The following is a 23,264-nucleotide window of genomic DNA, read 5'->3' as shown; positions in this document are numbered from 1 at the left end:
TTTCCATCTCCATACTTCTAAAGTAAGGAAATGACACTTTTTCAGTTTGCTAAATCTAGCTTGTTTGAAGGTTACAGAATGTAATGTTTTATTCAGTAACAGATCAAATCAGTGAGATTAAAGCTGTACAATGTAAGCCATAAAAAAATCCAATGTAATGGCAGTTGGTACAATGGTTAAGGTTGCAAAGCTGTAGTTCCTGTGGTAAAGGGTTGGATTTCCTCATCCATCATTTGCCTACTGTGTGACCATGAGCAAGTCACTTAACTAGATACTACTCCAGGTCGCCCCTGAAAAGGAACTGAGTGTCCAGTGGGCCTACCTAGTTAACAAATGGGTATTATTATGCTAGTTAGAATTAGACAAGTTGTAGAATACACTTTTATAACTATACATGCACATTTTTAAATTGTTTGCCATTGCCATTAGCTCTTTAATAATGTTGTAGTGATTTGAACATTTATTGTATAATTGGATTGTATATACTTTTACTCGTCTCATAATGCCACATTGATCGACAGCAGACACAGTATCTTTACTGCTGCACAAAATGTGAGTATTTTGTAGGCCATCATTATAATTTCAGCATTTTTTCTTAAACGTGTGTGCTACCCAGATTGTAGCTGTCATCATATTTAATTAACCAGAGCCCATTTCTGACTCATATCTTAGAAGAATAGTATGTAAAGAAGTAATTCCAGTTTGGAGCTCTATGAGATGTCACTGATATTCTCCATCAGGACAAACATGTGAGCCTCCTACCAACCCGGACTTGTTGTATATTGTTGCTTATCCAATGTTTTACCCATAAAACTGTGTATGGACTAACATTTAATGCTTTTACCTGTCATTTATTCATATGAAGTAGCATAGAACAATTTTGCAAGGCTAAGATAAACACGGTCTGTCAATCCTTCATCATCTGCTGCTGCTGTTACATCTTCACAAAATGCTACACGATTAAAAAAGGCAAAATTGTATCTTATCAAACCCACACTGCTTCATGTCTAAGAGCATCATTGTAGATAGGTTTGTTTATGGTTGTCACCATACTTTTTATGTAAAATGCTGGTCAGAATGATGGGTTTAAAATTGGTTGGGTATAATGTGACCCACATCACCTTTGGCTCAACTGATAGGGGGTTAGTTCAGTTTCATTTGTTTACTTATTTATTTATGTATTTATTTATTTTTGTTAATTAGGTAAGTGAACTGGCTCTTCTGTTACTCTTTTTCAGCCAGGGCAAGGCTAAGTATAACACACACACACACACACACACACACACACACACACACACACACACACACACACACACACATGTTATATAATTTAGTGTAGCCAGTCACCAGCAAGTTTTAGGGATATAAAAAGAAACCAATCCATATGGGGAAAATCCATGCAAACACAAAGTGAGCATGCAGAGTCTATCTAAACAGCAACCACATGTCAGAATTGAATCCTTGATTCCAGAGCTTTGAGAAAGAAATCACAGAGGCACTGTGCTACCTTTATTCTATATAAGTAGCCTCCGGGTATGTTTTCGGATCACATGAATCCTGTATTTATTTTTATTTTACTCCCTGATTTTGTATTTGTATTTTTAATTGTATATTTATGCTTTTGTGTACTGTATATTCCATACTGTACTTATGTTATATTCTGTTAACTGGTTTTGGAGCTTTTCTCCATGGGCCTACACTGAAAATGAGCTCTGCTTGGCCCAGTAGACTTCCCCAGTCATCAAACTGGAAATAAATAATGCATTTATTTATTTATTTGTGATAGAAGTCATTATACCTGTAACTATACAAAGGATGGCTCCCATTGGGACTGTAGCATTCTGAAATGAAATTTTATGAAATTTGCACATATTTTTATTCTTCAGACACATTCACTGAGGCTTGTAGCTTAGTGATTGCTTCGTTGTTTATTGATAACTTGTTACACCCATAATTTTTCTTTTCAGTTTTCTAATAAAATTAAATAATTCCTTGTTGCTGCTTTTAGCCTTTGACTTAAGCAGAGTTTGCATTTAGGTGTAACTCTATCAAGTAATACTGATGCAAACAGGTGCAATATATGTCTGAAATGAAACAAAAGGGAACACACTTACCCAAAAATGTTTAAGGATGACAATACTTAGATTGATCGCCAACCATTCAGTTAAAATAGAAACTATACTACTGAATTAACAAAGAACTGAAAATAAAACAACAGTAAATGAGCAGATACCATAATGCAGTATTTCTAAATCTTTCTTCACATCCTTAAGCACATGCAATGATTTTCTCCATAGGCGGGCTTCTAATAATAATACAGTAAACTCTCAGTTAACCAAAACTCAAGCAACCATCAAAAAAAAAATTGAAGAAATACAGTACAATTTTCATGTGTTGCACTTTTTGTTTGCCCCCTGCAGAAACATACCTTACATTTTTAGAGTTTTAGAATTTTAAAAAGGAAGATCGGAATAAATTCCCTCTCTCCCCAACCTGAGAATAAGCCAAACTAAACAAATAGTACAGAGTACAGTATTAATCGGGCCTATTTTTAATAGTAACTCTCAAGCAACGAGAAACTACAGTTATCCAGCATCTGCCAATCCCCATGGGTGCCAATTGACTGAGAATTTACTGTACATGTTTGAAGGAAAAATCCCGTAAGATGTGGTGAAAGATGTTTTAAAGTATATTCGGCAGGTTTATGACCTGGAGAAATTTAAGTAGGAAGCAGTAGTGAGAAATAGACTGAGGCAACACTGACAGCAGAAAGATGACAAAAGCCAGAGAAGGGCAGTAGAAGACAGCGGTGACAGGAAAAGTTTTAACCTGCTTGAAGCTAATCAACTCTGTAGATATTCAATCTAATCTATAGAGGGTTCCTATTGAATTGTTGACAGCTTAGGTTGTTGAATGCTTAATCATCGACACCTAAGCATCGAATGCTTACAATAGCGAACAGCCACATTATCAAATTCTTTCCTCTGGAAAGAATTTGTGTGGCTGTTATCAGGGTTTTGCCCTTTCCCCAATGTAGAGCGATCTCGGAGTTGGTATATTTAGTTAGGGGAGGTGTGGAGGGCAAAGCCCCCCACTATGTTTGGATGTGTTTGTTTATTTTGTTTATGGACGGCCACCCAAATTTTTTCCCGAAGAAAGAATTTGATGATGTGGCTGCTCGCTCTTGTTAGCTTTCGATGCTTAGGTATCGATGTTTTAGGATTCGACAACCTAAGCTGTCGATGTCATGATATAAATGCTCTACAGACACTGTATTGGATGATAAGTTCATTTATTGCCTAAGACCAGATCCCTTGGCAGTAGAATAGGTTCTGACACGGACCTTAAGTTGCTGTGTATATGTGAACAAAGCACCCTTGGAAAAGCATCCAGTTCTAGACAAGTGATTGGAAGGAAGGTAGCCTAAAGAGATCTCCCTAAAGAGGATAGCCACCTATCAGTAGCTATACCTTTGTAGCCAATAAAGGGATTCAAAAGCCTGTTGCATGCTAATCAGGTAGACAGGCTGGCCAGCAATATAATAATTATGTGCTTTCCCCTGTTGAAGAGTTTCTATCCACAGTAAACAACAGAGTGTGTCTGTATACATTTACAGGTGGTAAAAACTAGGGGATAGTGAAAGAAATCAGGTTGGTGAGGTGTTCTGTGTATTGGCTGGCAGTTTGACTCAGAGATTTTTAAAGAAGGCCACATTGTGCAGCTTCCATGAGGCAAGGGGGGCAGAATGGGAGGTATAAGAATGCAGGATGTAAATTTAGGAGCCAAGGACAAACATTGTCTAAATCAATGTGGGGCATAGGAGGGATCTAGCAGGGTAAACACGGGGTGGAAAGTGGTTGTGGAGTATGAGTGTTTAAGAAACTGTACTGAAAAAAATCTTATCACTTAAAATACAGCAACCTGAAAACTACAAGGTGTAGTATCAGAATGGATTTTTATTTATTATGTTTTTTTGTGACAGAAGTATATGTATATATGTATGTATGCATGTATGTGTATGTATATATATATATATATATATATATATATATATATATATATACACACACACACATATATATATATATGTGTGTGTGTGTGTGTGTGTGTGTGTGTGTGTGTGTGTGTGTATATGTATGTATATATACACAGAATACACACACACACACACACACACACACACACACACACACACACACACACACACACACACACACACACACACACACATGCACACACACACACACACACACACACACATACATTATGCCACCTTCCAGCCTCTAAATTGTATTATAAACTCTGAGGTCACTGCAAGTTGCAGAAGTGAACTTTCCACTATCACAGCAACAAACCCTCATCAGTTAGCAGTATTGTCCTGCCTGCAACAGTAGTACATTTGTTAGAGTAGGCAGAACCTTCCTTCTTCAGAACAATGAAACCAAAAACTCTGTGTCTTACTTTTCATTCACATATGTTAGTGATAGAAAATGGACTTCCACCAATATTTATCTTCAGTCATGCACATATGAAAGAGAAGGAAATTCAAGTAAACAGTCACGACAATAGTGTAGCCAACAACCCAACTGTTAGTCATATATCGTACTCCCATGGAGCTTGGGCAGAGATGACTTAACAGTGGAGGAAGTCTAACCATGCCATTAGAAAAAAAATCAGAGTGAACAGTGGGTGAAATTAAGCAAAAGGAGGGAATGGGAAGTGTCAGAAGTGAGAAGATGACAAGGGACCATAGAGGAGGTAAGTGATCCAATGAAAATGGAAGCAGGGCTATAAGAGTGATAAAGAAAAACTGGAATAACAGCCAGTCCGGGGATGGGAAGAACAAGATTAATGTAGAGGAGATAGATTAGATTATTACAGATGAGGCGACTCTGACACAAACTGGAGCAGGAACATGAACATTCCTAGTTAAAGGGGAAAAGGCAGAGAAAACTCTCAGTGAGAGTTGGAGTACTGGAGGCCCTCCCCAAGACTCTGTCTTCTATGACCCTACAGAAAGGTCCTGTCTACTCACTTGTGAACACCAAAGAAGTCTCTCCACTCCCATCACTATCAGGCCTATGTAGGGATTGCTACTTCTCTATGTTATTAGAATAACTTTTAAAATTCTGTAAGCTAACTGATTTCACATTTACAGAGGCTCAGCACCACAAACAGTGATTTATGCTCTACTTATGTCTTGCTGATTCCTCTTGTAAGTTGTTATTTGCTTGATCTTGCATCTCCTGTTTTTCATTTGTACACCCTCACTTCCCTTTTGCATCCCACAGCTTTCTCTGCTTTTAGCTGTGTCATCTTTGCAAACATGTTCACAACTTATTCTCTCTATCTGCTACATGCTACCCTTGCATCCCTCATAGTTTCTGATTGCTTAGCTCTTATGTCAGCTGACTGATAGTCTTCTTTGAGTTTCTGTTGGGCCTGCTCCACTCTGCCTTGCTTTGCTTGGCTCTGCTCCCCAACCCCCATTCTATCTTACCCCACAGCATTTCTTTTATACTTACTCCCCACCCATTCAACACACTATTCCATCTAAAAATACCTCTCTGTACAACTCACTCATTGTTCAACAACCTAACCTCTTCAATTTATATCTTTTCTTATGCAGCTCAAAACAATTGCAATACTATAGGTCATCATGCCTCTTTTCAGATTACTACTTTATGTCATCAGTCTTTTGACTTTGTCATATCTCTCCTATACAAAGTATCTCCACATTCACATTTGCTCACACCCAGCAACCCCATACCCACACATCTTTCATCTGTCAAATTGCCCACATAGTGGAAATCGTATATTCACCTTGCTCCACCACTCATCAAAAGGACTGTAATTTGGGTCTATATCAGAATCGCGAAAGCTGTCTTTTGCGAATACATGTTCATCAACACATATACGTCGATGAACGAGAACAGCAAAGTACCAAAAAAGCGAAATGGAGAATGCCAAATGGATTTTCTTGGCCAGCAGGGTGATCGTGGAGATGAGGAAATTAATCCTTTTCCCCACTGTAGTGCGGTCTCGGAGTTGGTATATATAAGTAGGGGGTGGGGGTGCAGGGGGGCTTGCCCCCCTGCAAAAATGTTTGAAAAAGTGTTTTAGGTAAGGTTTGTACAGTTAGGTTTACCTTACCTGTATGGCGCTGTTACTTCCGGGAATGTGTTCGGTGCTCTCCATTTCGCTTTTTTGGTACTTCACTGTTCACGTTCTTTGATGTTTATGTGTCGATGAACATGTATTCGTGAAAGACAACTTTCGATATTAGAATATAGACTCCTGTAATTCTTATTATGCACTCTCTAAATATTTTTAAACTAAAGGTCTCTTAAAAAAATAATTAAAAAAACTCCACAAGCCCTGTTCATTATAACAACTCTTATATTGTTGAAATTTGGCAACATACATGGTAGCCTTGGTCAAATCCCTCTTCTTCCACTACAGCTCAACCACTTCAAAAGCCTAACTATTTCTTACTTGAATATGGCAAGATTAATAACAAATGGTCCCAGCTTGAATGTCGGTCTGTTCAATATACTTAAAATATTACTATATCTGAATCCTGCCTCAAAGATTCAGCCCATATCCGATTATTTTTCACCTGTAAACTCAATATCATATAGGTTCATAGGTATGTACTATGCTTAATGAGCACAAATAGTTTTTTTAAGCCTAGCCATGCATCCCAAATCTCTGATAAGTTCTGATACCCTTGGTAAGTGTAAGCAGGGACCTGGGAAATAAACCATTTACAGGTTGCCTTTGTCCATTAGAGACATAGGTGCCAAACCAGAGATGAATCTCCTGTTCCCCATCCAGTTGTCCAAGTTACACTTGAATTGGGTTATGAAGGAACTTTGCTTCACATTTATGGTGAGCCTGTTCCAAAGAAGGGGTTGTCTCCGGGATACATATTTGCCTCTCCAGCAGGTCCTATTTTTATCATAGGTAAGGCTTATGTCTTTAGAGCTGGCAATTCTGGTGTTGTTAGTTTTGCAGGTATGCAAAAGGTCCATCAAGGTGGTGTCTGACAATGCTTTGTATGCCAGGCTTAGATCTTCCCTCAACAGCCTGTAGGAGACAGACTACAGGGATAGGGCCTTGAGGCAGTCTCCATAAGACTAGTTACACCTTATATTCTTTTAGTGAGGATACTATGCATGTTACAATTGTTGGATATGCATGGTTAGGTACATGCCAAATGGGGCATTGCACTCAATGACAGGTCTGATGAATGCTGAATACAGTAGAACAATGACCTCCTTGGTCCCAGATGCCATACATTTGTTTATAAGTTGCACAACATAGAATGATTTCCTCACTACTGTAGACACATAATGGTCAAAGGCTAGATTACTGTCTGTGTGTCCTCAGGACCCTGACTACAGGGTTAACTCTTAGAGGTGTGTTGTCAATATGACAGTTACCAGAGGTTGATGACTTCCTGAAAGATACTATTATGCATTTCTTGGCATTTAGTATTAATTCATGGCTCTGACACAAGCCCATTCTGGACAATATTTGTGTCAGTGGGGTATTCTATGACTGCTCCTAATTTGCAATCGGTTTACTATCAGATGTTCGAATTGAACTCTGTCGGCTACACTTTTGTCGAACACGGAAATTCGAAAATGGTAATGTCGAACATCAAAAGCCAACCTAGGAATGGTTTTAACATGGGTTGAGATAGGTGTTCACTGTTATTGCTGAACTACAAACCTCTACCTTATCTCGACCCATGTCAAAACCCGTTCCTAGGTTGGCTTTTGGTGTTCGACATTACCGTTTTCGAATTTCCGTGTTCAACAAAAGTGCAGTTGATGGAGTTTGATTAGAACATCTGATAGTAAACCTTGCAATCATCTTCAAATTTAGTCAGCCAGAGACCATTGACATTGGCCTTGACTTCAGAAAAATAAATGCCAAAAAGGAGCAGTCCCAGGACTGGTCCCTGCGGGACTCCACTTGTGACTGTCCTCTTTGTAAAAGTGGACTCCCCAATTCTAACTTCTTGGGTTCTGTCTGTGAGTCAGATGGCTATCAACTGGGTGACATAAGGGTTTATACCTAAATTCTTGAGTTTGTCAGCAATGCCTCAATGGGGTACTGTGTGAAATGTCTTGGCCAGGTCAGTGTAGGCAGTGTGATCTGTTTTGCCCTTACCCATTGTTTTAGTGACCTTCTCAAAGAAGTTCACCAGGTTGAGTAGGCATGACTTGCCCTTGATGAAACCAAATTGGGTTGGGTCTAGTGTCTGAAGGATTCCTATGTCTTTATCGATCATTTCCATGATATTTCTTTCCATGACTTTGCATGATACTAGTGAGACTTATGGGTCTGCAGTTTCCAGGGTCTATAGATGGCCCACCTTTGTGCAGAGGGATGACTGTTACTGTTTTCCATTCATGAGGAATGAAGCCTGTTTGAAGACTTCAGTTAAATAGCAATTCCAGAGGGTTTGATAGGTCATCTTTCATGCTGTTTAGCAGACATCCTGAGATATTGTCTGTGCCCATTGATGCAGTGTTCTTGACCTTAGAGACAGCATTAAGGATTTGTTCCCTAGTGATAGCAGGAGAGTTATATTTGATGGTATTTCCTGAAGTGAGGTTGAGGGGGGAGAGTGTTAGAGTTACAGTTGGATTTGTCATCCAGTAGGTTTTCTATATTTTCTGTCTCAGTATAGGTGGCGCCATTAACAATGAGCTCTGCACACAATTATTTATTGTCTTTGAGGTTGCAGACATAGCTAAATAATGCCTGTGGTTGTCCTTGGCCGTGGAGGCCAAATTTGCCTCAAATTTGGCTTTGGTAGACTTTATTTGTTCTGCGAGTTGTTTGTTTAGTTGATGAAAGTACTTTTATCCTGCTGGGTGCTATGCCTCCTAATTTGTGTCATGTTTTCCTTCCTTCTGTTATACAGCCTACTGATGTTGTGTTTCAACCATAGTGGCTTGTTTTTGAGTTAGCTCTGTATTTCTTCCTGGTGGGTAAAGATGCCTCTATGCAGCTATTAATGTGCTTGTATAGGGTTTCTGTGAACAGTGGCACATAAGCAGCAGTGTTCTTGGGGTTTATGGAGGCTTGAAATTTTGCTAGGTTATCACTTAATAGTAGGAAGTTAGCCATAGAGTACTTCCTGAACATTTTAGGGTTAGCTGGAATTCTGGATTTTATTTTTACTTCAAAAGAGACCGCTTTGTGGTCTGATCTTACCAGAGAAAACATTACACAAGGGGTGTGCAGCACTGTCCCATATTAGTGAGGACCAGATCCAGTATGTTTGCACCCCTGGTCAGTGTATTGAAAATCTTGTCCGGGGAGTTTGTGTTTACAAAATCCAGGAATTTCTGTGCCTGCATGTTTGGTATTGTATATGATTCCCAGTTAATAGTAGGGTAATTAAAGTCATCCATGACACTCTTGAATCTTCACTGACAAGTGACTCACCTCTCATCCAGAAGGAAGGTACATTCTATTTATCAGAAACAATGCAAATCTGTCTTCCACCCTTATCGCAAAAAGCAATGCCACCTCCACTGATAGTCCAAACTAGTTCCTATTCCAATTACTGCTTAGTGGACACGTGAAACTGCTTATTGCAGTTATCTATATATCCCACCTTCCCCCTCCACTGGATTACTGAACTTCACACTGAACAAAATTCTTTTACCATATCTGTGATACCCCACCACTGGACCAGTAATCAAGGAGCCTCAATCCTCACCACTGGCAATAGTGGGGGAACATTCACTGGGAGGATGACAAGTACACACACACAGTAGTTCCAGATGCAGCTATCTGCATCAAGTGCAAGCTCCCTTAAGAGCACACAGAGACCACAGTCAGTATGGGGCTGGTTTATCACTCTTTCTCCAGATCCCCAGTAAGACTCACCACTGGCACAGCTATAGAGTTGAGATCTCAGCTGAGTGGCCAAGCCAAGACCTCCAGCAGCCTCTCCGTCCAACCAGTGCTTCATGTGCCTGCCCAAGTAGCTGACACATACACTCTTTGAGGTTTAGTTTATACACACACACACACACACACACACACACACGCACACACATGCACACACACGCACACACACACACACACACACACACACACACACACACACACACACATACACACACACCCACACACACACACACGGGAAAGGCTGGCACAAGTTTACTAGCTATGCCCCCTTTTGCCCAGACTATAAGGTAGTTATCACTGCCACCAGCCAACTCCTTATCATCTACTTTAAGGCCCTTAACAAAGGGTGTCCAATCTTACTGTGTAATATTAATATTAATGCAAATGGTAGTTTGACCAAGATCTAAACCTTGTCATCACAATGAACAAAACATGCTGGAGGGATAGGTTCCTGACCAGGAGACTCCCCAGACTCTGGAATGGACTGCCCATACATGTCAAGCAGAGCGCCTCTTTGGCCTTCTTCAAAAGGAACCTTGATGACTGGATGGGAGATAGGAAATTCACCCCGGGGATCACGTCAGTCACCCTGCTAGACAGGGGTCCAGGGAAGTAAATGTTGTGGAAAGAAATAGCCATGGGATTTTTATGGCTAGGCTTGTATAGGCCCTAGGGCCGATAGCCTAGCACCAACCTATGAACCTATAAGAGCAAGACTATTAGGAGTGACCCACACAGTGTCACCAAATAAACATGCAAGTACTGTCAAAACTTGTATATCTCTACACAGATCAGCCATAATAAAAGGTTTAAATATATTTAATAATAAATAATAAAAGAACAAGAAAATAGTGAGTATATATTCACAGTGACATCACAGTTCAAAACTACAGGAAATATTTAAAACAGCATTGCAGGACAGTCTCATATAAATAAAGAAAAATATCTAAACTAAATTTTACTATATTCCTGGCTGTATCTAAGAGAGTTACTATACCCTAGGTAACTTACTTAATTAGAGCAAGGTAGATGTGTGGTGAATGGTTCTTGTTAGGTCCAAGACCAAATACAGAATGTTCTGTCTCACTAACAGACCTCTCAAAATAATATCTCAAATATTAGTGCTGGACTAGCTTGCAGAATGACATCATTTCTTGTCATCTGACTTCTAGTCCCTAGGCCCAAAACAACCATTGATGGCAGCTAGTAGCATTTAGCATCTACCTATAAAAATACACAGACCTCAGATCTTTGGCAGATGCTGGAAGTCATAAGTCAATTGCATTTCTTCACATTTCAAAACTATTAATTATTTCCCTTAAGGGCAATACAAAGAGCTCCCTAGTATAGACAGTCCCCAGGATTCAGCAAGCCCTGCACATAGTGCAGGAGCTCCAGCAGGCAATATGTCTGCCGTGTGATCCAGGAATATGCTGTAGGGACGTGCACGAGTGCTCCTGCACTAGTCCTGCACAGACCTAGCTCATGTATGCAAATTACCCCATTTGCAGGTGAAATCCATGCAATCAGAATCAGCCAATTACGCAAATGAGGTGAATTTGCGACCAAGGAAGCTGGAAGCCGGCTGTGCAGGGCTAGTGTAATCTGCAGAAATGTACTCAGTTAGTAACCGAGTACATTTCTGCAAACTACAAAACGGAGCCATGACAGCTCCAAATAAAGGGTGGATATTATGTAGAAAGCATGCAAATTGCCAAATATATGGCCACTGGCATGGAAAACAGTTGCAAAAATAAAAAAATTAACTTTTATTTTTTTTAGCCGATCTTGGCTGTTTAAGCGTAAGGCAGCAGGGCGCAAATGGGATCGGGCGAAAAATAAAATAAAAACCCTAAAATAAGCATTCTAACCAAAATCACTATTTTGCCATTATACTCAATGGCAGACAGAAGACAACATGGCCAGTGAATAGTGGTTGCTAAGGGGGGAGGCTCAGTGTGGGACCTGTAACTATGCATCAGCAGGCAATCCTATGCAAATTAGGGGAATGATGCTGAATCCCAGATTTCCCCTGCATGCTAGTCAGCACCCAATAGTGTAAGAGCAGGAATAGCTTGGTGCAAGCCTAGGAGTTAGCTGACATTGTAGGGGTGTGTGTCAGGCATACTGTAAGCGGATTGGAGCCCTGTAGCTTGGGTTTTCCCTTAGCTTAGCATAGCTAAGCAAGGGTGTGTGTCTGAGGCTGCCTAGCACTCTTTACATTGCCAAAGCAGGTGTGTGCGCCGTGCACCGGGCTTTAAAGGAAAAAAAACAGGAAATAGCAGCTCTGGGCACATTTAAGCACTGTGTTTGCGCGGTGCACCCCCAGGCTTAAACAGGAAGGCAATGGGAAGGGAAAACAGCAGTAGGAAGGTAATCTAGGAGAACTACCATAGCTGGCAGGTAAAATGTATCAGAATCAGCCAATTACACAGGCAGCAGACCAGCCCATCCCAAAACACTACTATAAACTATGCAAACACCTTTCTCTCTGTTTTTTCACACATACTCTACACCACCGGGGTATACAAGTGGGGGAATTTTAACAAACAAAGACAACAAAATGATAGGGGCTGCAATAGCTATCATACATCAACATGTAGAAAAGGCTGAGGGTGGTGAGGATGAGAATGCTGTTGACCAACCCACAGTGAGGAGATGGAGAAGAGTGTACAGACCCAGGGTAACCTACCAGGGGCTACATGAGCTGGAGATAGTGGAGCACTATAGGGTGGACAGGGACCTCCTACAGCAAATTGTTGAGCTGTGCCGGCCATGCCTCACACACAGAACTAATAGAGGGGAACCCATCCCAGTGGATACCAAGGTATGTGTAGGCCTAAGAATACTAGCTACAGGTACCTTCCAAAGGCCAACTTGAGATATAATGGGGATCTCACAGGCATCAGCATCCAGGGTACTCCACCAGTTCCTGGATGCCATTTCAGCACATGCCGGTGAGCACATATATTTCCCCAACACCCATGAGGTATTGGCCAGCAATATGCATCTCTTCCACCAAATAGCAGAATACCCTGAAGTAGTGGGTGCTATAGACTGCATGCACATATGCATCAAAGCACCACCTGGTGAGTAGGGTAGGGTCTACATCAACCACAAGGGCTTCCCCATCATCAACTGCCAGGTTGTGTGCAATACCCAGGGCATTATAATGAATGTGTGTGCTGGCTGCCCTGGAAGCTATCACGATTCCCACATCTGGCATCTGACGCAGCTGTACCAGAGATTTGCCAGTGGGGACATCCCTTACGATCACCTAGTGGGGGATGCTGGTTACGTACTGGAGCCATGGCTAATGACACCCATCAGAAATGCACACACACCCGAACAAGAACTCCATAATGAGGCACACGCACAGACCAGAGTTGTAATAGAGCATGTGTTTCTGATGCTCAAGTCATGGTTCCGGTGTCTGGACACATCCGGTGGAGCCTTGCAGTACTCCCCAGCTACATGTACTCAAATTGTCATCGTATGTGCCATGCTACACAATATGATCCTGCGGAAACAGCTGCAGCAGGGACAGCATAGGGCAGGGCCACACAGTCCCCCACCATCACCAAAGCCTGCACAGGCACAGGGTGACTCGGACAAGGAACACCCTGAGCCTGCCCCAGTAGGCAGAAGGAGGTGTGCCCAGTATGCCCTGGTCTTGGCAAAGAGACAATGCATAGCACATACACTGACACAGAAGGGACTTAGGGAATTACACCACTCTCTGACTCGCACATACAGTAAAAGGGATGCAAAACATGACACTACCTGTGCTCAGCCATGTATAGGGAGTGTACTATGTGCATCCAACATAGGCAGCTCTCCAGCACCATCGTCAATACTGGCACACCCACAAGGTAAGTCACTCCCCCTTACCAATTGCCGAATGGAGTAGTATGTGTTATTACTTGTATCTATGGTATGGATGTGAGCATGCAAGGGAATTGGGTGGCTGAATGGGATGCCAGCAGATAGTAGGCATCTATAGTGGCACCATGAGATCTGTAACAAATACTGGTGTCACTATAGTAGCCAGTACTACACATGGTGACAAAACCCACTGCAGGAAATGTGCTGGGCCACATGTGTGTCCATATGACTCACACATGCCAGTCAGGGAGGTTCACCTACCCCAACAACAGTCTCAGCCAGCAGGACAGGTGTAGACAAACACAAACAAATGCTGTGCTAAGGCCTATGAATGATGGCTATGGGTACCCCCTCTGCCTACACAGACAGACTACAGCTGGTCAGGCAGTGGTATGTTAGTCATGAAGGGTAGGAAGTCAGAAACTGATATGTAGGTCAATCAAACCTAAGAGCTGTAGTACACCGATATGCCTCTAGTAAGCATGATAGGTTAGAATACAGGATGAAATGGAGTACCTGACATACCAGTACAGTCATAGCAAATGTGTACAAGTGTCAGGTGCGCCTCCCCCAATCCTATGTAGAAATGTTGAAACAGTCAGGTGTGCCCCGCCAATCCTGTGTAGAAATGTAGAAACAGTCAGGTGTGCCCCCCCAATCCTATGTAGAAATGTAGTAACAGTCAGGTGTGCCCCCCCCAATCCTGTGTAGAAGTGTAGAAACAGTCAGGTGTGTCCCCCCAATTCTATGTAGAAATGTAGTAACAGTCAGGTGTGCCCTCCCATTCCTATTTAGACATGTAGTAACAGTCTGGTGTGCCCCTTCACTCCAATGTACACACATTGTAACAGTCAGGTGTGCCTTCCCCAATCCTGTGTAGAAATGTAGAAACAGTCAGGTGCCCCCCCCCCAATCCTGTGTAGAAATGTAAAAACAGTCAGGTGTGCCCCTCCAATCCTATGTAGAAATGTAGAAACAGTCAGGTGTGCCCCCAATCCTACGTAGAAATGCAGTAACAGTCAGGTGTGCCCCCCCCAATCCTGTGTAGAAATGTAGAAACAGTCAGGTGTGTCCCCCCCAATTCTATGCAGAAATGTAGTAACAGTTAGGTGTGCCCTCCCATTCCTATTTAGACATGTAGTAGCAGTCTGGTGTGCCCCTTCACTCCAATGTACACACGTTGTAACAGTCAGGTGTGCCTCCCTCAATCCTGTGTAGAAATGTAGAAACAGTCAGGTGCCCCCCTCCAATCCTGTGTAAAAATGTAAAAACAGTCAGGTGTGCCCCCCCAATCCTGTGTAGAAATGTAGAAACAGTCAGGTGTGCCCCCAATCCTACGTAGAAATGCAGTAACAGTCAGGTGTGCCCCCCATTCCTATTTAGACATGTAGTAATAGTCTGGTGTGTCCCCCACTCCGATGTACACACATTGTAACAGTCAGGTGTGCCTCCCCCAATCCTGTGTAGAAATGTAAAAGCAGTCAGATGTGCCCCCCCAATCCTATGTAAAAATGTAGTAACAGTCAGGTGTGCCCCCCAATCATATGTAGAAATGTAGTAAAGGTCAGGTGTGCCCCCAATCCTGTGTAGAAATGTAGAAACAGACAGATGTGTCTCCCAATCCTACGTAGAAATGTAGTAACAGTCAGGTGTGTCCTCCCATTCCTATTTAGACATGTAGTAATAGTCTGGTGTGCCCCCCACTCCGATGTACACACGTTGTAACAGTCAGGTTTGCCTCCCCCAATCCTATGTAGAAATGTAGTAACAGTCTGGTGTGCCCCTCCCACTCCGATGTACACACGTTGTAACAGTCAAGTGTGCCTCCCCAATCCTGTGTAGAAATGTAGAAACAGTCAGGTGTGCCCCGCCCCAATCCTATGTAGAAATGTAGCAACAGTCAGGTGTGTCTCCCAATCCTGTATAGAAATGTAGAAACAATCAGGTGTGCCCTCCAAGCCTGTGTAGAAATCCAGAAACAGTCAGTTGTGCCCCCCAGTCCTGTGTAGAAATGTTGAAACAGTCAGGTGTGCCCCCCAATCCTACGTAGAAAGGTAGTAACAGTCGGGTGTGCCCCCATTCCTATTTAGACAAGTAGTAATAGTCTGGTGTGTCCCCCACTTCGATGTACACATGTTGTAACAGTCAGGTTTGCCCCCCCATCCTATGTAGAAGTGTAGTAACAGTCAGGTGTGCCCTCCCATCCTGTGTAGAAATGTAGAAACAGTCAGGTGTGCCCCCCCCCATCCTACATAGGTTCATAGGTTCATAGGTTCATACTAGGCTATCTGCCCTAGGGCATTTATAAGCCTAGACAGAATGTGTTTGGCTTTCCAGCCACCCATTTTTTATTTATTTTGCTATGCCCTTTTAGAGTTAGTTATACTGTGCCTCTGTCTAACAGTGACACAGAAGTGATACCCGTGATCTCCCACCTATCCCATCCACTCATCTCTTGATCTCTTGAAGAAGGGAGAGGGACTCTGAAGGATGTCTGACCTGGACTGGGATTTTAAGAGTGAAGAGCCTCTGAATCTGTCTGGTCCCTCGAATCTGTCCCTCCATTTCCAGTCAGCTGAGTCTCTGCTGCTCTGTTTAGCTCGATGGGAGATTTTCTTTGGTGGAGCATGTGTCCATTAATTCCTGGTGGACATGCTTTTTTGCAGGTCACAGATCACCTCTGGCACAGCAGGCGCACTGAGTAGAGCTGGGAGTTTCTTTAACCGGGCCAGGGGGCATCTGTTTGAGCCTCTTGAGCCCTTGGATCCTCTCCTTTTTTTTGGTCTTCCGCTTTTTCCAGTTGCTGCAGGTGTCTGGTCCCAGGTAAGGGTAAAGTACATTGGCACTGATGAGGGATGAGATGAGGGATGAGTAAAGACCCTGATCTATGAGAAATCTCTATGTGATGGCTGAATGTGATATAAATAAATATAAAATGTGTTTTTACTTTGGTTTGGCCAATGTGTCAAAGATTGTTATCAACTTAAATCCCAGGTCCCCTAATTCCTTCTTCTTTCTTGTCCTACATTCTACCCACTATTTTTATGCATGTAGACTTTGGTTTTGCCATAGGGGATGACTATATTTTTTTTTTATTTAGCTTGAGCCATGGCTCTGGCACCAGTTGTCTGTTTCTGAGGCCTTGAGCCAGGATGCTTGTGTGTGTAGGCTGGAGAGTGGATTATGCTTGTGTCAGTTTGTAGTCATCTGCAAGCTTGGTCAGTCAGTTATTCGCCGTTGGCCTCTACCAAATATATATATAACCGCCTGAGTCCCAGGACTGAGCCTTGTGGGACACCACTTGTACTGGTTTGGAGTCTGACATGCTCCAAATAATTCTAACCATGTGGGTTCTGTCCTTGAGCCAATTTGCAATCCGGTTGAGTGACATAGGAGTTTATATTTAAGCTGGCTGGTGAGCTATATGGGCTTGAGTGGGGTTATATGTATCCTTTTTTTTTGTGTGTGGTAGGGGCTGTGTGGACCCTTCTTCCTCTCACTGGTCTTTTGGTGTTGTTTTCAAAGGAATCACACCAGGTGGGAGAGCAGGGAGGCAACCTTAAAACACGAACTGGGTAGCAGGGTAGTGTTGTTGGTATCCAGTGTTTATAGGGTCCATGATGATCCTTTTTTTCCATCATATAGCTTTGACCCTTCCAGGGCTTTATGGGGCATAGCTTCAGGCATCGGGCTGAGGCACCACTTTTATGGAGAGGGACCACTGTTGCTGTATGCTACTCTTTGGCTTGTTGCACATATCCACCCTTTGGGAGACTGAACAGTAGTTTTATGTTTGGGTTTAGCTCTTCTTGGAGTTCATGGCCCAGACACCAGGTGGTCCCATTGATGCTGTGTTTTTGCTTTGGAGAGAGGCGGCTCTTACCTGAGCATCTGAGATGTCAGGGGGCAGCACTCTGCTGGGATAGATATTTGCCTTTGGTGGGGGGGTTGCGCTGAACCTGTCAGCTAGGATGTTGGCTTGTATTTTGTCATTTGGACTAATTAATCCTGAGCATCTGGGAATTACCACCCAGGTTCCTAACATAACTAAAGAAAGCCTTGTGATTATCCTTAGTGTCCTGTGCAATTTTTCTCTCGAAGCTGGCCTTAGACAATTTTATGTGTGCCCATAGTTTTTTGCTAATACTGATCAGTGATGCCTTCCCTTTTTGGGATTTTGCTCTATCATTTAGTAGCTTCCTCCTTCTATTGTATAGTTTGTTTATGGCTGGGGTCCACCAGACAGGATGTATGCCTTTGGAGGATTGGGTCTTGGCTTTATTTGGTATCGCATGATCCATGCATTCCTGAAGGTGTTCATAGAATGCGTTTATAAAGGATTCTGCAGTCTGGGCCGTATTTTCCACAGGCGGGGCTTTGAAGGATTCCACCTCAGTTTTGAGGAGTGTGAAATTTGCTTTAGAGAAGTGTTCCACTGTGGTTTTCTGGGCAGGGTGGGATCGGGATGTGAATATCCAGTGAGATTAGTTTATGGTCTGATCTTACCAGTGAGGGATACACTTCTGTCTGGGAGCATAGAGTCCCATGTTGGTGATGATCAGGTCCAGTATGTTTTCCCTCTTGTGGGAGTGGTAACAAGTTGTTCCATAGTATTTGAGTTTATAAATTCTAGGAACCTTTGGGCTAGGGTGTTGGAGTAATGCTCCCAGTCTATGTTTTGGGTAGTTGAAGTCGCCCAATATAATGGTGTTTGGAGAGACCTTCATATTTTCCAGTGTTCTCAGGAAGGTCGAGTGGGGTTCCTGGGTTTGGGAGGGTGGTCTGTAGCAGGCTATAAACTGGAAGGCAGTTTTACCCACTGTTAGTTGCACATGGATAGTTTCTGATGCTTCATGCTGTGCCACCAACCTGGAGGTGTGGGTATCTTTGATGAATATCGATACTCCCCATCCTTTGTGGTTTGGTCCAAGTTTTGGGGCCGAAAGCATGGGTATGAGGGTATAACCTGAGTGGCTGGCTGCTCGGAGCCCTGAACGAGTTTCTGTTACTGTTACTGATATCGATGTTCTCCATGCTAAGGAGAGTTTCGAAAAGGCATCTTGAGTGAGGTTTTCTGCTTCATGCTAGCATTAATTTAGTTTAGTTTCTTATCCCTTGATATCTATGGAGGTGGGTTTGTCTTTTGAGCCTTGCCTAAAAAGGCACTATGGGGTAGCAAGAGCCTTTGCCAATATCCAAGCCCAGGGTGACAGGTGCAAGCCGCCCCTAGCTAGCATCGTGGGGCTTGTCGGATATATATCATCCCAAGCTGACAGGGTTGGATCCCCTTTGAATGACACCAGTACTTATGCCAATTGTTGAAATTGATCATCTTGTCTTCATATTGTGGCATCATTCTTGGTGTGGGTAAGATGCTACTCAGGTCAGTGTGTTATACCCTGGGCTACATGCTACAGAGAGCTCCTTTATATCTCTTTCATGTAGTCCAGGGAGGTACGCTCCAGGTCATTCACCGCATGGACAATGACTGAGTCATATTTGTACTTGCCTTGGAGTAACCTGAGTGCTTGTGTTATGTGGCGGATCCTAGCGCCCGACAGGCTGCTCACCGTGACCCTCTCCTTGTTCAGCCTGGTGAGCGGGACGTCAGTGTGCCTGACGATAGAGTCACCTATTACAAGTGTATCAGGTGTGTTGTTTAGTCTTAAGAAATGTAGTAACAGGCAGGTGTGCCCCCCCATTCCTATTTAGACATGCTGTACCAGTCTGGTGTGCCCCCCCCAATCTGATGTAGAAATGTAATAACATTCAGGTGTGCCCCCCTCCAATCCGATGTAGACATGTAGTAACATGTATGTGTAGGTATAATACCAGTGGAGCAAAGATGACCTGAGGTGGCCAAGATAGCAGGATAGATTGTAGCATTTGTACAGTATGCAAGTATGCGTGTGTTAGGTTGGTGCATGTTTCATATTGTGTGAGAGTGGTCAGTATGTATGCATGTTGAGGTTTGACCTTATGGCCATTGCCCACTACTGCTGATGACAGTGCCAAGTCCTCACAACTGCAGTGCTAAAGATAATTCCCCCCAGTATAACACATGCTAGCAGTAAGCCATTGTAAATGTATGGTGGTAATATGTGTCACAATCTGAAAGATGGGCATAGCATGACTGTTGGGTTAGATATACATGCAGTACATAGGGAAAAGTACCCCAGACATACAGTATATAATGTGTAACTGTGAAATGGACACACCCTTGGAATTGTACATACAGGTATGCATCACATTATCTGGGCTTGTAGTAGGGAATACCGATGTTGTCTGGCCAAACACTTGCAGATCACAAAGGTGATAGGACTGATGTATTAGTAAATGACTGATGCCCCTGCACAAGCCAGCATAACTGCAATGCCCCATGCATATATGTGAGTCAGATGCAAGTAGTGTCCATAGCACACATGGACCCAGCTCACCCAAACACCACCCACAGGTACCTCTCTGGTCGTATCCCTGCCATTGGGAATGGGTACAATATGACCCCACCTGTGTATGGCAATAGCAAAAGAATGCAGCATGCAGTGCAGGTGTCCCATGTAGGTGTGTCCCTAGCTGTAAGTAGCACCCTGCCAGCATCCATACCACCTGATCAATACTGAGAGAAAGTATTGGTATGATCACCTAGCACACCTACATTGCCACCCCAGGGGAATATACTGTATGGCAGTCTGGGACTGTAGGACTAACAGAATGCAACAGCCTGCTACAGCTGACCTGCATCACCACCAAATGACCTACAGGCCTCTGCAAAAGGCCTGTGTCTCACCCATACTGCCAATGTATGTTATGTCATGGACACCCAAATAACAGCATAACACACTCCACATAAGCCACATGCAAGGCCATGTGGACAAACCACAGTAACATGTCCACCATGTCCCACTGCATGAACTGTGGACCAACACCATAACACAGCTGTGATGAAGTGATAACTATAGGGAAAGTATCAGAGAATGTATGCATAATGTATGGAGGAGGATAGAATAATAGAGTGGGGGTGGGTGGGAGCATGGGCAGCATGGAATGTGTAAGGTCCGACACACAGCCGTATGCACATACTATCCCTGGCTGCAAACACAAAAATGGGTGGCTACAAACCTGCCAGTACACCACAATAGTGGTAATGTCCTGACTTATGACCCCTGCCTCTGGGTAACCTGTGTGAATCTGTACAGCTGTGAGGTATTGCCACAGCAAGATAAGGCCATACTGTCATGTCGATGGATGTACATGTATGGGATCCTCTGCTAGCACTGTATCAAGGTGCTGAACTGGATACACAGACCCAGCAGCAAGTGTCTGCAGCTCACCCTCCAGAATGACATAACTTTCCATGAATATGTAGGCGTTTGACCACAATACTGGACACAGATGCATTCACCCTGTATTCCCCAGGACATCACTGTGAGCAAAAATGTCCACCTGACAGTACTTGAGGACATAAAACATCAATGTATAACAGTACACATGTCTGAATATCTCTGCTAACACCAGTACCATGTAGCTGAAGCAGCACAGACACAATCACCTACAGTACACACTATCCATTGCACAGTGTGACCCCATATTGCCAACTGATCTACAGATATCCTGCAGAAACAGTTTGCTACCTGTAGGTGTAGAACACAAAGGTCTGCACTGGAGTACAAACTACCTGGAATGGATCCACACATTCAATACAGAAGGGCATACTGGGCATGCGTACACACAGAGAAATGAAGACAATGTCAGACAACAACATACTGAAAGGTCATACTGGGCATGCTCACACACTTAAACAAATGAAGCCCATGTCTGCTAGCAACAGTGGACCATACATATCTGACAGTTGCAGATGTTAGTGCATACACTTCTCAGTATGCACCAGTCATGCTTTGCACATACATTGGATAGGAATACACACATATATCCAAGGACAACACACTATAATATGCCAAAAGTACACATACATAGATGTGTGGAAGAGAGTGACAGTGGACAAAAAGCCTTCCATCATGTGGCCTGTCCCACCCAGCCAAATGGCTACAACCACATGATGTGTAAATGTCACTCACTGTAAAACTTAGCCACTGGTATCCTCAGCATTACAGACTCTGTGGTGCAAGTGCTAGCTGTGCAACATAGCTGTACAAGGCAGTAGTCATCTAGCAGTTGTATACATGTACCTGCAGAATATAAACCTGAGTGTGGTGTGTCTACCTGTAGATGAATGGGTTATGGCCCATGCACACTCACTGCCCTCCTCATAACCCTATTATGACAAGCCTGCTGATGTCATTCACTTTGAAATACACCTTTGGGAAAGGAATAGCCCCGTAATATTAGTGGCACGTCCTATAACTGCATAATGCTGTAGTGTGATAAGCTAGTAAGGTAGGAGTTCTAATCCCAGGCATGGCAAGTTTGTGTGTGTGTGCGTGTGTGTGTGTGTGTGTGTGTGTGTGTGTGTGTGTGTGTGTGTGTGTGTGTGTGTGTGTGTGTGTGTGTGTGTGTGTGTGTGTGTGTGCGTGTGTGTGTGTGTGTGCGCGCTTGTCTCTGTCTGTGTAGGGAGCAATGCTTTCTAGACTAGTCACACTCACTACAATTCAAATGCCCTACTTTGGCAAGGCTGCTGATGTCATTCACTTTGAAATACACCTTTGGGAAAGGAGTACTCCAGTAATCTCCATGTTGCATCCTATAACTGCGTAATGCTGTAGTGTGATAAACTAGTGAGATAGGAGGTCTAATCCCAGACATGGCAACTGTATGTGTGCGTGTGTGTGTGTGTGTGTGTGTGTGTGTGTGTGTGTGTGTGTGTGTGTGTGTGTGCGTTTGTGTGAGTGTGTCTCTGTCTGTGTAGGGAGCAATGCTTTTTAGGCTAGTCACACTCACTACAATTAAAATGCCCTACTTTGGCAAGGCTGCTGATGTCATTCACTTTGAAATACAACTTTTGTGTGTGTGTGTGTGTGTGTGTGTGTGTGTGTGTGCATTTGTGTGAGTGTGTCTCTGTTTGTGTAGGGAGCAATGCTTTTTAGGCTAGTCACACTCACTACAATTAAAATGCCCTACTTTAGCAAGGCTGCTGATGTCATTCTCTTTGAAATACAACTTTTGGAAAGGAGTAGCCCAGTAATCTCTGTGGTGCGTCCTATAAATGCGTAATGCTGTAGTGTGATAAACTAGTTAGGTAGGTTCAAAACCAACTGTGTGTGTGTGTGTGTGTGTGTGTGTGTGTGTGTGTGTGTGTGTGTGTGTGTGTGTGTGTGTGCGTGTGTGTGTGTGTCTGTGTAGGGAGCAATGATTTTTAGGCTAGTCGCACTCACTACAATTCAAATGGCCTACTTTGGCAAGCCTGCTGATGTCATTCACTTTGAAATACACCTTTGGGAAAGGAGTAGTCTAGTAATCACCATGGTGCATCCTATAACAGCGTA

This window comes from Protopterus annectens, chromosome 7.part1 (assembly GCF_019279795.1).
Source record: "Protopterus annectens isolate FY-2018-M chromosome 7.part1, PAN1.0, whole genome shotgun sequence".
Taxonomy (NCBI): Eukaryota; Metazoa; Chordata; order Ceratodontiformes; family Protopteridae; genus Protopterus; species Protopterus annectens.
This window is presented reverse-complemented; position numbering follows the sequence as displayed.